The sequence below is a fragment of the Nesoenas mayeri genome (genome assembly GCF_963082525.1).
Source record: "Nesoenas mayeri genome assembly, chromosome: 3".
Classification (NCBI taxonomy): domain Eukaryota; kingdom Metazoa; phylum Chordata; class Aves; order Columbiformes; family Columbidae; genus Nesoenas; species Nesoenas mayeri.
The window spans coordinates 16,004,291-16,014,877 of NC_137544.1; positions in this window are offsets into that span (position 1 = coordinate 16,004,291).

Consider the following 10,587-nt stretch of genomic DNA (forward strand, 5'->3'; position numbering starts at 1 on the left):
TAAGGCTATTACCTCAAATGTCCTTCCAGGTTCCTGCTTGAAGACCAGCCCCAGGCTTGGCATTTCCAGTAGTTATTTCTGCGACTTTTTTATTCTGTTGCTTCTGGGGTTAGTTTAGGTTTGCTGCTGTCGAGGTTTTTTGGGGGGTAAGTCAATGGAGATGATTTATGCCAACTTTTGTAGAGCAGCTTTGCAGGATTGCTGATGTTAAGTGACAATGGACACGAGCTGTGACCAGGAGGTCAGGCTGGGTGCAAGGAGAAACTTGCCCCATGAGGACAGCCAGGGAAAGGACCAGGCTGCTGGCAGGGCTGGCCAGGCTCTGCCTTTGGAGGTTTTTGAGAGCTGAAGGGCCAAAATCCTGAGCAACCATGAGCTGATCTTGCAGCTGATCCAGCTTGGAACAGCAGCTTGAGATAGAGACCTCCTGAAGTCCCTTCCAATCCTAGTGCGCTTGTCCTCACCCTGGTCCCCAGTGGGTCTCACAGTGCCATGGGGCTGAGCCCCACAGCAGCGGGTGCTCAGTCCAGCAGCGAGTTTTGTCAACACCACCAGCTCCTTGTCTGCCATCCCGCTGGTGGGGCTCTGCTTGGTGAGGTGCCTGTGCTGCAGTGCTAAAATGGGTCTAAACCGGGCAGCTGTCTCTGAGGAGCTGCTGAGGAGAGAGGACCCACTTCTGCCTCAAAAAAAAAAAGAAGTGGGGGGAGGGTGGAGGGCAAGAAGTCGTAATGGATGCTAAACCAAAGCCACAGGATGGCTGCTGGAGCAAAGGAAAGAGCCACATCCTGCTCCGTGTGCTGAAGAAGGGTCCTCACCCGAGAACTTCAGCATCTCACCTTCCCTGTGTCCTTGGCTGAACATGAGGCAGCAGTGTGCCCAGGTGGCCAAAAAAGCCAAGAGCATCCTGGCTTATATCAGGAATAGTGTGGCCATCAGGACCAGGGCAGTGATTGTCCTCTTGTACTTGGCAGTGATGTGGTGGCACCTCAAATCCTGGGGTCACTTTTTGGCCCCTTACTACAAGGAAGACATTGAGATGCTGGAGAGAGTGCAGAGAAGGTCGACAAAGCCGGTGAAGAGTTTGGAGCACAAGTCCTATGAAGAGCAGCTGAGGGACCTGGGGGTATTTAGTCTGGAGAAAAGGAGGCTGAGGGGAGACCTTATCACTGTCTACAACTACCTGAAAGGAGGGTGTAGCATGGAGGGTGTTGGTCTCTTCTCCCAAGTAGCAAGTGATAGGACAAGAGGAAATGGCCTCCAGTTTCACCAGGGAAAGTTTAGATTGGATATTAAGAAAAAGTCCTTCGTGTAAAGGGTTGTCAGGAATTGGAACAGGCTGCCCAGGGAAGTGGTGGAGTCACCATCCCTGGACGTGTTTAAAAGATGCATAGATGAGATTCTTAAGGACATGGGCTAATGACATTGTCAGGTTAAGGGTTGGACTTGACGATCTTGAGGTTCTTTTCCGGCCAAAATGATTTTACAATTCTATGATTCTTTGTGCTCCACATCAGACTGGGGCCTACTATTCACTCCTCCTGCTGGGTCAGCATGTATCTATGGCCATTGCAGGGAGCAAACGGATTCAAAAGCAGAAACCCATTCCCAGCCTCAGATTTAGGACACTGGACAAGCTGGTTTGAGACCCACTGGGTCCAATGTCCATACCAGGGGTGTCTTCCCCCAGGGGAGGTGAAGCTCACTGGGTGGAAAGATGGAGCCCAGCTCCTTGGTAGCTCAGGAGAGGAAATATACAGAAAACCAGTAACTTGCAGAGAAAACAGACAAATAGCGTGTGAGGCTGCAGTGTACCTGTGCAGCAGGCAGGGCTAGATGGCAGCAACAGCCCACGTTAGGGCCTCATCTCACCCGCTCCCTCTGCAACCCACAACTGGGAGTTAGTGTCTGCTGCCACTTGCTTCTCAGCACACCAAAGCTCTGGGACCTTACTACAGCTGTGGTTACCACCTACACACCTCATTTTTGGGGGGAAAGCAAGGAAATTTCTCTGTTACCAGCAAATAATTGACCAGCACTGAAGAGAGCCGAAAGGGAAACGGTGCTTGGCAGGGAAAATGTAATTCCTTAAATCCTTGGCATTTGAGTTGGAGAGAGGTTGGTGGGAATGGAGGAAGCCAGAGCAGATAGCATCAGTGTACCCTGTCCAGGATGTGTCCCTCCAGACAGGTTACCAGCAGCCCCAGCGATCCTTCTGCCTGATGCCACCAAGTGCAGAGGTTTGCAGAACACAGCAGAGAGTCCCTGGATCTGCAGTTGCTGAGAGATGAGGGCAGGCTCCACCGAGCAGGGGTCCCTAAAAACCTCCACATGGGATGAGCCCAGCCCCCTGTCCACGTCCCCTTCTCAGGGCCAGACCAGCACCCCCATGGCTCCAGGGGGATGTCTTACAGTGCTTATTTGATGTGGAAAGTGGAGGTCATGAAATGCACAGGCACAGGGCTGGATGGCATAGTCTGGGTGTAAGTCGAGGCTTGGATGCACCCTGAGATGTGGATGCAGCCCAAGATGTGCCCCAGGAGAAGCCCTGAGTTCCTCCTGCTGCTGTCCCCTCCTGGAGAAGAAAACTCACCCCATTTGGGTGGATGATGCCACCGGGGCTGCCGGGAGGCAGAGCACATCTCTGCTGGTCTAGCCTCCCAACACTGTCCCCAGCAAAGCCCAGGGACACTGTGCAACCATCCTCTGCCACCCTGCAGCCCCTGCGCTGCCCACTAGACCCCGTGCATCCCGAGAACTGGAGCAGGCAGAGGGAGGAGAAGGAAAGACAACGTGGAAGGGAACAAAAAGTTACCCTGGTCAAGCTATTCATTACTCTGAGATTTAAGTGCTGAATTTGTGGTGCCTAGGGAGAATTTTTTTTTCTATACAGAGCAATACCATGCAATAAAATATAATTTGTCTTTGGGAGAGATGGATGCAGCTGAGCCGGTACCAGACTTAAGACAAAAGAGTATTGACGTCACTCTCAGGAGTGTGGCAGCAGATGTTTAACATCGTGTCCAGCCTCGGGCTGAAGGTATAAGCCTGGTGCACAAATTACCAAGGCAGACTCACTGGCCTGTGTTAGCTGCAGGGTCACGACGGGCTGATCAAAATGTTCCCCGCTGGCATTAAGCAGCTGTGGAGATATTCGCCACTGGTCTGCGAGAGTACTGCTGACATTGTACGTGATTTAGCCAGGTACCAGCTGCCACATAAATAGCCTGAAAGTTAACACTGTCAAGTGAAGAGCTAAGGGCACAGAAACATGGGCTGTAGGGGAGAACCAGCCATGTCTGAGCAGAAGAGGGAGGTTTTGGAGGCCAGTGGAACCCCACATGATGTGTGCAGTGTCTAGAGAACCCTTTTACCCTGCCCAGTAACATCCTAAACCCAAAGGCTTCCCAAAAGCTTATTCATAGTGTAAGTTGAGCGCTGAGCTCGTATTTTTAGATCTCTGCCCAAAGTGATCCCAATATCACACTAATTTGGGCCTCAAAGTGTATAAAAAATTAGAGCTATTTTTTCCCCAAGTATATATATATATACATGTTTTGTTTTTTTTTTTTTTGGTAATTAATAATAGGCTATTTAATTAACATTTTTCTTCCCAGTCACCAATATGGAGAAACACTTCTGCAATATTTTGCACTATCTCTGATGATCCTAGAAAATCCTGGATCATTAGCAAACATCCTTGTCCCACTATATCTGTCTGTCCATCCACCCATCCATCTATCCTTTTTCGGACCATTTAGGAAGGTGGTACCCCTTTATTCCTGCAGAAATCACAAATAAATTCATCAGGCAAGACTTATAAAGTCCCATTTTGTCTCCTCCCTAATACACCCCATTTATCCTCGGATTTGCAATGTCTGTACTTCACTATCGTTTCCACCAATTTTTTTTGGGTTCAGACATCAGGCTTGCTGGTCTAGCATTCCTCAGACTGTGCCCTAGAGTCATTAAAAAATACTACTAATAATCTGATATCATGAATGCCACAGGCTGATATAAATGAGAGATTACAGTCCCATCTTCCTGCTCTTTGGGTGCACTGGGGTGGGTACCACCTGATCTGAGCACTTTGTTGCTGTTCATTTTAGCAGGCTGTCAGAAAGCCTTTCCTCTGGTGTTTCAGGTGGTGGCAGCTCCTCAGCCTGGGTCGCTGCCACCCATGGCTGGGGGACACTGTGGTTTCAGCTTTTGATGAAGGAAATGGACTGTTGAAGCTTGGCTTTTCACAGACGTGCTGCTGGCATGAACAGGAAAACATCACTCTTCTGAGATGAAAAAAATGCTTGCTACTGTAAGATACGTGGGTAAAGGTAAAAACATACCTGGGTCAAATCCATTCACTTCAGTTCACCTTACCTATATGAGACCTGAAATCACAGCATGTGTCTTTGGGCATGTTTCGTCCAGCATCTCCTTGTGCAGGCCCTCACTGTGCAACCCCATCCTCTCTCCCAGGACATGACAGGTGACACCTCTGGGCTCTGATTCATTGTCAATCATTAATTAGTCGTACAAGCCATCCATACAGCCTGCTAAGGCTGCAGTCAATTCTCTAAAGTACCAAAAATCCCCTCCATCCCCTGGGCAGAGCTATGGAACATGCCTTTGAGCTTGGCTTCCAGAGGCAATTCCACCATGCCACTCTCTGCAGCTGGGTCTTAACACCTCCCAGCATCACTATTTTTTACATTAAAAATTAGTTTTCCCCTATTTTTAAGGAAAAGGCACGACCTGGAGGCAAGCCGATGGGAAAATCTCCCCTCTGTTCAATGAGGTGGGTGTCTATTTACTGACAGTGGGGCACGGGCCCCCGCATCCTTCAGGGCTCATTTCCAGCTACCTTCCAATAAAGTACTGAAACCCCTGAGTTTCAGAGGGCTCTGGGCAATCCTGAAAAATGCACCATCTGTGGCTGTCAGCTTCGGGTACAGGTGAAGGCAGAATGTGGACAGGGACCACCACAACACCTTTGTAGCCCCCCTAAGGCACTCAGCGTTTTTCCTTATTGGTGCTGTGCACTATACAGGGATGTGCCAGTTTTTCCCTATTTGTCCCCCTTTTTCTTCATACAACCAGAGCAGAGGAAACAACTCATCCAAGGTTGGCAGCCCCTTCTCAAAAACCCCTGAGAAATGAAACCCATTTGTGCTAATTTGTCCTTATTGCCACAAGGTGTGGAAATGACTAGTGATTGAAGGATGATTTAAATCACATTACCGAGGAGGAAATCAACTAGCAGTCTTGCTTTGGAAAAAGCCTGTAAGACAAGGCTGTGCAGCTGATGGAGATGAAGACATTGAAGTGACTCATGCTCCAGAACAGAGGTGGGAACTAATCACAGAGGAGAACAAGGTAAGACCAGAGGTGTGACATTTAGCTTTATCCTTAGGAAAGGGTTTGTAAGTCACTTAAGATGATGTAGCAAGGAGTTATGCTGATCGTGACATTAGCTCCACTTCTGCTGGTGGCATTAGCCAAGAGGTGGACAGTTTCAAGAAAGTTCCCTTGCTTAGTGAGTCTAAATCCCATGTGGGTGATCTGCCATCATGTTCACAGGCTGCATCTCAGGCTCAGCCTCCCCCTGCCAGTCACATCCTCTTCCTCATGTCTGTGTGTCCCTCCCATGTTTCCAAATGCTGCTGCTGAATTTTGTGCTTGTGCAGAAGGTCCTGGTCAAAGAAAGCTTACAGGAAGATGCTGGGCAAAAAAAAAAAAGACCATTTGGTATTACCTGTTGTTGCACGGCATCCTGTATTTCCATGCCTTGGCAGCTTTGTCCAGGACGGGACATTCTCCTGCCCATCCCCACCCACCTCCCCATCCCAGATGCTGGTGCTGCAGGCATGTTCCTGCTGCCTCCCCCTGCCAGAGCCTGCCCAGTGCACTGTACTCGACCTGCATGGTGGCAATTTGAAAATAAATGCCCAGTACAGCTACAAACACACACAGACTAGGTGATGTGACTCAGCAGCACGTTTGGGTCTGTGGAGCTGCAGCAACCCTGGATTCCCATCAAAAAGTGCCTGGCCTAGAGGATTAGTGCAGTGACCACAGAATCACATAATGGTTGGGGTTGGAAGTGACCTCTGGAGATCATCTAGTCCAAACCACATGCTAAAGCAGGTTCACCTAGAGCAGGCTGCACAGGAATGTGTCCAGGCGGGTTGTAGTTGAATGTCTCCAGAGGAGATTCCACAACCTCTCTGGGCAGCCTGTTCCAGGGGTGATACCACCACTCGCACAGACATGAGCAGGTGGGATCCCTGCTGCTGCTCAACGGAGAGACACAAAAAGCTACTTAATTCTTGCTGTACCAGTCCCACCTCTAGACTTGTGCCCCTTTGAGATCTTCCAGTGTCCCTGAGCCTTCAGTCAGCACCACCAGCTGATGTGACCGTATTTGTGTCCAGCTGATGCTGGTGGAGGCTCATGGAGCCACAGTGTCAGCTCTGGTATGTGGGAAACTTAGACATGTCCACATCACACTATAGATGATGTAGATCAAGTTTGGTCCTTGGTGAGGTGTGAAAATGCGGTGCCCATGGTCCTGCTTTCACCCCTGGTGACAGCAGCTCTCCAGCCACACAGTGGTGGAGGAGGGAGCATCCCAGCTAAGCAAGTCCATGTGGATAAAAAGAGCTGAACCTCTACAGAAAAGGTTTCCAGGAGACACGTCAGTTTGTACCACTCAAAATGACAAGTGCTGTCTTTTGAGTATGTCTGAAATTGCCACATTGTGAACAGGGAACCCACGAACAGTGGATCTTCATCTTGGCAAGCTGTGTCACCACGGCCTCCTGGCTGCAGGCAGGTTCAGCTGCAAGGAAGTTGCTGAGATTTGTGGCACACTCAAAGCAGGCAGGTGTGGGCTGGGAGGGGGAATCACCAGCAATTGGTGCTGGCTCAAGCATGAAAAGGAAGTTTAAAAACACAAGCAATGTAAGACCACTGAAACTTGTAGCTGAGGGGAAGCAGTGTACAAAGGCTGCTGAAAGAAGAAATGAAAACTAGAAAAATTATGGTGGAAATGCAAAGAACAGTATGAACCTCACTGGCTGATGGAGGAACAGTCTAACATCACCTTTGAGAATCAGCTAACAGAATAGTGAAATTAATTTTAAGTGTCCTTCATAGTCCCCTTTCACTCATTCCCCGTATTTTGGATGGTGTCAAAAACCCCCAAAACTGCAGGGGAGTGCAAAGTACAATTGCCTCAAGAATAACTTAGCCAGAAGGTTGCTACAATGGAGTGGTGAATTAGAGAAATAGGGAGCTTTGTCCCACTCCTTGCTGAACTGTGCAGGTACCACCGCTGCATAGTTGCACAAATGTTTCTCGGCAGGGACTTCTTGGCCCCTCCAAGCACCCTGCCCAGTGCAGGTGCTGTAAACTGCACATTGAAGGTGAATGTGTAAGTCTGCAGAGTCATCCAGAAGGGACAGTGAGGTTTTTCTTCAAGTGAGTTGCTTTGCTTTCAGCAGAAAAAATACAAATTCCTGGCTCCTTTTTTTGGTGTTGCCATAGCAACTGAGGCAGCCCCAGCCTCCACTGCCTGGAGAGCATCACCTGGGCACCTGGGTGGGTGCAGGAGGGGCCACACAGAGGTGCACCCAGGGTTGCCAGCATCTCCCTGCACAAGCATCATGGGAAAGCATCACACTCCAAGAAAAACTGAAAAAAACCCCAAAACCCTCTCTTTTCCCCTTTTTTTACCTAGTTCCCAGCAGCAGCACTGGTAGTTATCAAAGAGCTGAGCAGATTTGGAGATGGCGAGTGGCATTGACCGAGCAGTCCTGCAGGCCTCACTGGTGTGGCCTCTGATGCTGTGGTCCCAAAAGACACCAGTTCCTCCTAGGAGAGCCAAAGCCCTGCTCTGGGAGCCCTGCTGTGCAGCCAGGGCCAGCTCCCAGGGACCGCAGGCTGGTGGCAGCACCCCTGACAGGTGGCCCATAGCCCTGGCAGCTCAGCGAGAAGTGTCTGTGAAATATCCTGCCAAGTAGCTCAGAAGGCTTCAACAGCTGCTTTAAAGCTGGCTTAAGCCACTCCTGCTAAAAATGAAGTTCTTTTCTCTTATATGGTTATCTTTAGGCTACAGGGCTCCCTGGGTGAGACAGGGGGCTATCAAAGCCAGTTTCCTTGAAGACCATGTTTGGCTAGTGTGGCTGGGTGCCTGGCAGCAGCAGCAGCTCACTGGGGCATCACTGGGCTCAATGCTGGCGAGATGGAGAATGGTGCAGTGTGGGGTGGACCCTGGCACCTGCAACCCATTTCCAGAGCATCAGCACTGTCCCAGTGTGCATGCAGCCTCGCTCCTCGGTGTCACCATGTGCATGTGGTGACACTACCTGTGTCCTTCAGCAGGCACCAAACCTGCTCATTGTGAGCCTCGCATGTATTAATAAATCAGAAGCAAAGCAGCACAGGAGTAACCATGGCTGTGCAATGCTAACATCTAAATTAGCTGAGATTATTTTATTTTCTCCAAGGAAAGCGTGTGCAGTATTTGTGTTTTGTTCCTGGTTATTAATGGCATATTAAGACACAGTCGTTCCGTTCACCTTTCCCCCAGGAACCAGCTGCCAGTGTTGAGCATGCTGCCCATGGCATCTGCTCAGCAGTGGAATCAATTATTTGCCCTGAAAAGGGTCTGGCAAAGTACTGAAAAAAGAATAAAGAGGAAAACCATACAGTTTCAGCAGCAGCCTGGGTCTTGGCTGTGAGGTTCAGTGATCGCTGCAGTGCCAGGAGTGAGGTGTTTGATTGCACCAGCTGAGTCTGGGGGGCGAGGAAGGGTCTGTTCTCCCACCCCCACTTTGCCATTGCACCTTTGCAGTAAGCAGGAGAGAGCGGTGGTCCCACACAGCATCCCCGAGGGACCTGAAGATGGACAGGCCACTGCTCCCAGCAGCTGCAGCAACCAGGGGTCCCCGTGTCCCCGAGAGGACGATGCTGCCCAGCTCTGTGCTGTGACACTCAGCACACGGCCTTTCCCTTGGGTACTTCCAAAGTATTTTTAAAAACCCAAAGACATCTCTATTCACCTGTTTGGTTTAAGACCTGGATGAGGAGCGCCCCAGCCCAGCCCTGCTCTGCAGACCCCCACCGCCAGCTCCCACAGCGCAGCGAGCGTGGGCTGTCTCTGCAGGCACCACCATGGAAAAAATGCTGGAGAGAAGTCCTCAGAAGCAACACAGGGTTCTGCAGAGGTAAAGAAAAGCAAACGCTGGGGATGCTGCCTGCCAGATGCTCCTTTAGACTTGTTGAGCACTAAGGAGTGTTCAGCGCACTGCCAGCTACAACCCAAACCCCATGCAGGAGAAAGGGAGTGTTTCTCCTTGCATTTACCCACGCCAGAGACACCAGCATTTTTCTCCTGTGCAAACAAGCTGAAGAATCCATTAGAGGTACTTTAATGCATACAAGAAACACGTGGCTATTCTTGCCACAGAGGTCAGATGGCCAGGACTTTAGACTCAGAATCATGCAATCATTTAGTTTGGAAAAGACCCTTAAGCTCATTGAATCCAACTATTAACCTAACACTGCCAAGTCCACTGCTAAACCATGTCCCCAGGAATCTCATCTACACATCTTTTAAACACCTCCAGGGATAGTGACTCAACTACAGCCTGTTCCGATGCCTGACAACCCCTTGGGTGAAGAAATGTTTCCTAATATCCAATCTAAGTCTTCCCCGGTGCAACTTGAGGCCATTTCCTCTGGTTGTATCACTTGTTACTTGGGAGAAGAGATGAACACTCTCCATGCTACACCCTCCTTTCAGGTAGACAGCGGTAAGGTCTCCCCTCAGCCTCCTTTTCTGCACACTTTGCTGGAGAATCTGTACCCATACTGGGCTTTTGGGATATTACTTTTTTTCACTTTGAAACTAAAGAGCAAAATGCAAACAGAAACTGGAAAGACACCTCTGTCCTGACCTGGGAAAGATGATGGAAGTTTTCTCTGTGGGTGACTGTGACAGGATGGGACCCGTAGGCAGGACCTGTCCCCGCTCCTGCTCTCTTCTGCAATACAACCACATCCCCATGGCTGGGGACGAGCAGGCACAGCCAGCATCACCAGGCAGAAGAGGCTCCTTCACCCACACCTCATTACCTGCAGAATGGCCTGGGTGGCAGGAGCAGCAATACAGAAGCAAACTTCATCCAGGGTGTAATTTGTCATATTCACTGTAAAGTATCTGCGAGCAACTTGGACTTCAAGAGTATGACCTGCCCTCTGTGCTGAGTTTCACACTGCTGCATGTCAGGCGCAATTAAGGCAAAGGAAGCTGTCCGAGTCCTGGGCAAAACAGTGCAGGAAAGGTACAAAACTGCTGCAGTGGGGGCCCAGGAGCACAGCTGGGAGCTGTCAGCCCCCTGAGGTTTAGTGCTGCAGCCCTCCCTGCCAGGGACCAGGTGGAGAAGACACCAAATACGTGCTCAGAGCTGTAGCCCTACAGGCAGGGAGGGCTTGCGGGAGCTGAGGATAACACAGGGTGCCAGCCCCGACCCACCCGAGCCCCAGCAGCACCAAACACTAAGGTGTGGAAATGTGTGCAGGAGAGGA